Genomic DNA, 7,888 nt, shown 5'->3' on the forward strand with positions numbered 1-7,888 from the left:
ACACACACACGTACGCACGTACGTTCGAGGCGGACCAACTTATCGACGCGTGGCACATCTCGTTGCTCATTATTTTTTCAGGCTTCGAAGTAGAGCCACCCTTTACAAAAACAAAAGTAATCACTCTTCAAAATTGAAGGCTAGAGTGAAATTCCATGGCCTGCTAAAGAGTTTAAATAATATATAGTACTAAGTATTGTGACTTGCTAAAGAGTTTAAATAATATAAAAATATATATAGTACTAAGTATTGTGACGTTTCGACCAAACTAAGAAAACAAAACTAGGTCTTTTCATTTTTTACCATCACAGTACTTGCTAGTTACCCTTCACTTTTATATTTCAAACCAAATGAAGTAAGTGGTGGGTTGTGTTCATGATCGAGTTTAGGCAGCGGTGATGGTGGGGGGGGGGGCACAGTTCTATGTCAAGTGCCAAGGCCAATCATGGCACTCTCTCTCTCTTTCAAACAGAAATAGACACACTTCTCAGCAGGAATGAATGGGATTGGATCTCTCTCTCTCTCTCTCTCTCACTCACACACACACACACACCCACACACACACACATACAGAGCTGCAGCAAATAACGATGACATCTCTCTCTCTCTCTCTCTCTCTCTCTCATACACACACACACACACGCACGCACGTACGCAAGTACGAGGCGAACTAACTTATGGACGTGTGGTACATCTCGTTGCTCGTTATTTTTTCAAGCTTCGAAGTAGAGTCACCCTTTACAAAAACAAAAGTAATCACTCTTCAAAATTGAAGGCTAGAGTGAAATTCCATGGCCGGCTAAAGAGTTTAAATAATATAAATACTAGTATGTGACCCGCGCGTTGCTGCGGCAAAAGAAACGTCGCTTCTATTCTTGTAGTGCTATCTTCTCTTCCAAATGAAACACTATCAATATTCTCTTTCTACTTGTATATTCTATTGCATTTCTAAAAGTGATGCATTACATAGCCTCTTGAAAATTATAGCAAACATAAATATATGTAAGATGCTGCAAAGCATCTTACATAAAAGATGCCGCAAAGCATTCTTTAATACCAAGCTTGGGAGCTTGTTATAGACATTGTTTTCATGAAGTGCTAGCCCTTGTTCAACAAACTTAGGAGTGCTCTACCTCTATTGTGGTAGAGAGAGAGAGAGAGAGAGAGAGAGAGAGAGAGAGAGTCCTCCTTTTAGTGTATCTTGGTCTAGCAATGCTATCAACGTTTATTATACAGATTAGGTAAGTTAGCATGGTGTGAAGAGATTAAAGTTGACTAAAATCAATGTAATAATAAAACAATTTTTGAAAATTGAGTGGTTCTAGAATTGGTTTCAACAATAGGAACACAATTGGATTCAATGTCTCTACTCCACTCTCTTATTTTCTTCTATCCTTGCGTCTTTCTTATGAGAAAAACATGGTAGAAGTGTACATCATAACCTCCTATATAGCAAGAAGAAAATCTTTCCCTTGGTTTACCTAGGGTTGACAAAGATGCTATCAAGTCGAGAAGTACAAATTGGGTAAGCAAGCAAGTTTTTAAAGATGAAGGCCCAGAATTGCTACACTGTGTAATTATAAAACTTTTCATGTCTAAGAGTAGAGTTATGAAAAGATAACGGCTCATAGTTTCCAATGTACCGAGAAATCTTGAAGTTTCAAAGAGATGAGCTGACTTTCTTTTAATATTAGGAATGTGATTGACCCTTACATCTATGATGCTCTCTAGATGCTTCGCTTGCATCTCTATCTATGTTCACAAGCACGGTAATGGTTTACATCATCACCTAATCACAACAATACATAAGTAGCTTAGTATGATAAGGTGCACACTATTTGTTCACGTACACTTTCACATCATTTATTCGCATCTTAAAATGTGATAGAAATGAAAGCAAAATAAGATTGCTCAATTGTTTATTTTTGTAGGAGTTTTGGCCATTATGCTAAACTAAAGGATGTGGTGTAAAATTGAGGTTGTGACAAAAAATCATCCATATCATTGATATGTATCTCCCTCTATCCTCCGATTACAAAAGCATGTTCCTCTAATTTGAGAGAGCAGATTGTATTCAACCATTTACATGCTTTAGTCTATTTCCTTGCGCACAATCTATACCATACCAACCATTTGGCTCAGTTGTTGCTCCGTTAAATATGCATTGTAGGACAACTTCTTTATTAGGTTCCTTGAAAATTTGAGATTATGAGTATCATACCCTACTTGAGTACACACACACACACACACACACACAGATACACATATTATATACATACATACATACATACATACATACATATATATATATATATATATATATATATATATATATATACACACACACACACACACACACACACACACATACACACAAATAAGTGTGTGTGTGTGTGTGTATTTATATTCTTATATCGAAGATTTATCACATCCTTGAAGCCTCTTGTTGTTGTTCCAGCACAGTTTTTATGCCCCCCCCTCCCCCCCCCCCTTTCTCCCCCCAAAACCTCTCTCTCTCTCTCTCTCTCTCTCTCACACACACACACACACACACACACACATGTTAGGTGGATAGCAGTTTGCATGTCCAAGATCATGTGTGCATACACATACGACTTTTCATCATGATATAATAGTTGACAAATTGGCACTGCGGTTTAAGTAATGACCCTAAGTCAACGCGGGAAAAGGATGAGCAACCTCTTTTTTCTTAATCTCTTTAAAGAAAAGTAAAGATGGCTATGATTGGTCTCTCTCTCTCTCTCTCTCTCTAAGGTCTTGGACTTGAGACTGTCGGATAGATCTTTGAGATCTCATTGGATCGCTCCTACAACATTTTAAATTCTTCTTTTTTCAAGACACGTGTGTGTGTGTGTGTGTGTGTGTGTGTGTGTGTGTGTGTGAGTGAGAGAGAGAGAGAGAGAGAGAGAGAGAGAGAGAGAGAGAGAGAGAGTTACTCTTAAAAATAAAAAGGACAAAATATCCAAGAACTGATAAAAGGTTTGTCAACTGTGCAATCTCTCCCTACTTGGGGTACCAATGTGAGGGTTGATTTTTATTGGACATCTTACTTATTCTCTCTGGGTGAAAAACAATAGCTACCCTTTTCAAAATACACTGTAACTCCAAGAAAAACATAATTTCTTGAAAATTTGAAGGGCTTGAAGGGTGTCCTTGGTGAGACCGAGCCTTATGAGCTCTATAAAATCTCTCCCTCTCTCTGTCTCTCTCTCTCTCTCACACACACACACACACACACACACACACATGTTAGGTGGATAGCACTTTGCATGGAGCTCATGTGTGCATACACATACGACTTGTCATCATGATATAATAATTGACAAATTGACACTGCGCTTTAAGTAATGACCCCAAGTCAACGCGGGAAAAGGATGAGCAAACTCTTTTTTCTTAATCTCTTTAAAGAAAAGTAAAGATGGCTATGATTGGTCTCTCTCTCTCTCTCTCTCTCTCTCTCTCTCTCTCTCTAAGGTCTTGGACTTGAGACTTTCGGATAGATCTTTGAGATCTCATTGGATAGCTCCTACAACATTTTTAATTCTTCTTTTTTCAAGACACGTGTGTGTGTGTTTGTGTGTGTGTGTGTGTGTGTGAGAGAGAGAGAGAGAGAGAGAGAGAGAGAGAGAGAGAGTTACTCTTAAAAATAAAAAGGACAAAATATCCAAGAATTGATAAAAGGTTTGTCAATTGTGCAATCTCTCCCTACTTGGGGTACCAATGTAAGGGTTGATTTTTGTTGGGCATCTTACTTATTCTCTATGGGTGAAAAACGATAGCTACCCTTTTGAGAATACATTGTAACTCCAAGAAACCCATAATTTTTTGAAAATTTGAAGGACTTGAAGGGTGTCCTTGGTGAGAAAGAGCCTTATGAGCTCGATAAAATCTCTCTCTCTCTCTCTCTCTCTCTCTCACACACACACACACACACACACATTCATGATCAATAACATGGATAGCGACTCCTTCGTTTGCATGCATTTTCTCAAAGAAAAATAACCCCAAGTCAACACCACGAGCTTTTTTCTTTTTTATCAATATCTTTATAAAAAAAATCTTTAAATTTTTTTAAAAAAATATCAATATCAGTCTTGAAAACTCTTAAAAAGATAAAACCGGATTTATCTTCAAAAGTTAAATTCTCATTAAACAATAAAACCTCCACTACATTTATATCTTTTTGGTATGTAGACTTAAACTAATACATTTAATATAAGTATAGTAGATAGAGTAGAAAGTCTTTCTATTACTAAAGACTTTTACTACTTCAAGAAAAAGGGAAGTCTTTAACATTCTAACAAAAAGATGTGAAAGCTGTTTCTTTTTTTTTACAATCTTACTCTTCCTTTTGCATTTTAGATTAGATGTTTTATAAGGTTTTTTATGAATTGAATCAATGAGTGACACACGGAGACCCTCTCTTTCTTTGAAAATTTTCAGGTGCATTATATATAGTATAGATATATATAGTATTAAGTATTGTGACTTTTTTACAAAACTGAGAAGTCAAAACTAAGTCTTTTCATTTTTTACCATCAGAGTACTTCCTACTTACCCTTCACTTTTATATTTCAAACCAAATGACTTCTCACTTACTCTTCACTTTTACATTTCAAACCAAATGTTTCTTGAGGTTCTTGAAACGAAAGAGAGAGTGACACATGGATGTCCTCTCCATCCTTGAAAATTTTAAGCTCAATTATATATAGTATAGATTATAGGTTATAGATATAGATATATATATATGTGTATATATATAAATCTATATTTGTGTGTGTGGCCATCATAACTTAGAAAATTTATAGATTTTTTAGTTTGGCACATGGTTAAACTCAAAAAAATAAAAAGGATAAAATAAATTTGAATTGATAAAAATTTGAAAAATCTCTCTCTCTATTTCGGATGCAAATATTAAGGTTGGTTTTTGTAAAACATTTTACCCATTTCAAGGCATTTTTCTTGTTTTGTACGGGAAAAAAATGTTAGCTACTCTTTTAAAACTACATGATAATATTAAGAAAATAACAATGTCTTGGAAATTTGAAGGGCAAAGGTGTCCCTGGTGAGTAGGAGTTTCCATGAGCTTAATCGTAAAATCTGTGTGTGTGTGTGTGAATAATGTCGATAACAACCCCTTGATTTGCATGCATGCACTCAAAGCGAGACTGACCTAAATCAATGCGCGGACATGCAAATCTTCTCCTTTCTCTCAACCAGTGTAAAAAATAAAAACTTACACAAATTTCTAAAAGGTATCAATATTGGTCTGTAAAAAAGCCTCTTGATAAAACAAAACCACATATATCATTAAAAAAATAAAATTAAATAACAAAATCTTCATAAAAATTATCTTTGCTCGCCTAGGTGGAGTGAAACTCAACTTATACATTTATTCTATGTACAATTGAAAGTCTTTTGTCTTTGGAGTGTACATTGTGAAAGGCTTTTCATTTCACTGTGCATGTCAAATCTTACCCTTCACTTTTGCATTTTACATTAGATATTTGCTCTAAATTTTTGTGAAGTGAACCAGTGCATGACAAGTGGAGGCCTTTTTCTTGCTTGAAATTTTCAAGCTGCATTGTATATAGTATAGATGTAGTTTTTAGAAAAGAAAGTTGTACTTGCGTTTCTAGCTCATGTAGGAAGTGCATTCTTTTAGGCGAGATGATAAGAATACAACGCTAATTCGAAAGTGTCATATTACTCACATCTAAATATTATTGAGGTGTCATATAATTGAGCTTAAAATTTTAAAGGGCAGGAGAGGGCATCCATGTGTCACTCTTTCCTTTGATTTGAAACGTAAAAGTGAAGGGTGAGTAGCATGTACTTTGATGGTGAAAAATGAAAACACTTAGTTTTGACTTGTGACTTCTATCAAAAAGTAGTAATACTTAGTACTATGTATATATTTATATTATTTAAACTCTTTAGCAAAGCCATGGAGTTTCACTCTCGTCTCCATCCTTCAATTTTGAAGGGTGATTACTTTTGTTTTGTAAAAGATATCTCCATTTTGCAGCTTGGGAAAATAACGAGTACCAAGTTGTGTCACATGTCAATAAGTTTGTCCGTCTCGAATGTATGTATGTGTATGTGTATGTGTGTGTGTGTGTGTGTGTGTGTGTGAGAGAGAGAGAGAGAGAGAGAGAGAGAGAGAGAGAGAGAGAGAGATCAAGTTTCATTTACTATGGCATTGCAGAGAGAGAGAGAGAAAGAGAGAGAGAGAGAGAGAGAGAGAGAGAGAGAGAGAGCATATTCCATTCAGTCCTACTAAGGAGTGTGTGTATCTATTTCTATTCAAAAGAGAGAGAGAGTTCCATTGATTGGCCTTGGCACTTGACAAAGAATGCCCCCCCCCCCCCCCCCCCCCCCCCCCCCCCGCAAAACTTTATTATGACCACAATCCCAATATGCCCGTTTCGAGGCTCTTAACTACGACGATTAGATAGGTAGAGAGAGAAGAGCCGGCTCGTGACCGGGCAAAAAGCAGGCTCGTTGGTACACGCGACCAACCTCTTAGCCTCTCACATGCTTCATTTTAATACTACAAACTAAACATGCAGCCTGAGAGAGAGAGAGAGAGAGAGAGAGAGAGAGAGAGAGAGAGAGAGAGAGAGAGAATTTTCTTCCTAGTGACATGGTTTGAGATCCGTTAGCCTTGAGACCAACTAATATCGACTCTTAGCTATTAAGTTTAGGCAAACTTATCCAATCCAAATATTGTTGGCAACAAGTGGTCATGTTGCATAGCAAGTTAGAAGAGACAGAGAGAGAGAGAGAGAGAGAGAGAGAGAGAGAGAGAGAGAAGAGAAGAAGAAGAAGAAGAAGAAGAAGATCACAAGAGACCTAAACTTTTTAGTTCATGAAGGTTGATTCCTAAACTCAAAGGCTTGCATGCTCACATACTGATGCAAGGAGAGGGGGACATAACTTTTAATATCATATAAAACAATCATAGTGACCTCAAAGGTTAACGCACGCGCGTGCGAGAGAGAGAGAGAGAGAGAGAGAGAGAGAGAGAGAGAGAGAGAGAGAGAGAGAGATCATCCGGCTTAAAGGTCAGATTGACCTATGGGACCGAGTACAACATGTAACATGCTTGAAGACTATGGATATAAGGGTGGCCACTAACAAGTTGAATCCATGAGGTGGCTAGGAGAGAAAGGTATGTAGGCCATGGTATGGGCTAAAATGTGGGTAAAGAAAGTTTGATGTGATCAAAAGATGAGCACTCATGTAGGGTATGATGATCGCACTCTCAAATTGTTAAGGGATATAATTCAAGTACAAAAAGAGACTCTCCTCCATGTAGTGTCTGAATGCTCTATCTCAGATTTAAGGGAGTGGGAGCTAAGCCAAATGGCTGCTATGGTATAAAATATGGGTAAGGGTAGGCATGTGAATGGATGAATACAGTCTTCTCTCTCGACGAAGAACATGCATATGTGTGTGTGTGTGTGTATTTTGCAGCACGTCCTTTCTTTTAGCATGATGCCCAAAACTCTTGCAAAGAGAAACGATTGAGTGAACTTTTTTTCTTTCATTGCCCTCACATTTTAAGGTGCCAACGGTGCCCAAGTATATACAAACAAACAATATGTGCCTCATATTAGTAGCTTGCTTATGGTCAACTACAAGAGACCTCAATATCCATGCGATGAGTCTTGGTAGATGCAAGTGTACATGCTAAGTAGATTGAGTGCAATCCAAACTCTAAATTTTAAAATTTATCTATATATAGAGACAAAGTTTCTATAGCCATGCAATCATCCCCAAGTCACACACCCATTATGACTATTGACTTTGAGAAGCAAACGACACACTGTTCACCAAACCATTTGTGCATACCAATGGCAAA

Source organism: Adiantum capillus-veneris, chromosome 25 (assembly GCF_014529385.1).
Source record: "Adiantum capillus-veneris isolate H3 chromosome 25, ASM1452938v2, whole genome shotgun sequence".
Lineage (NCBI taxonomy): Eukaryota > Viridiplantae > Streptophyta > Polypodiopsida > Polypodiales > Pteridaceae > Adiantum > Adiantum capillus-veneris.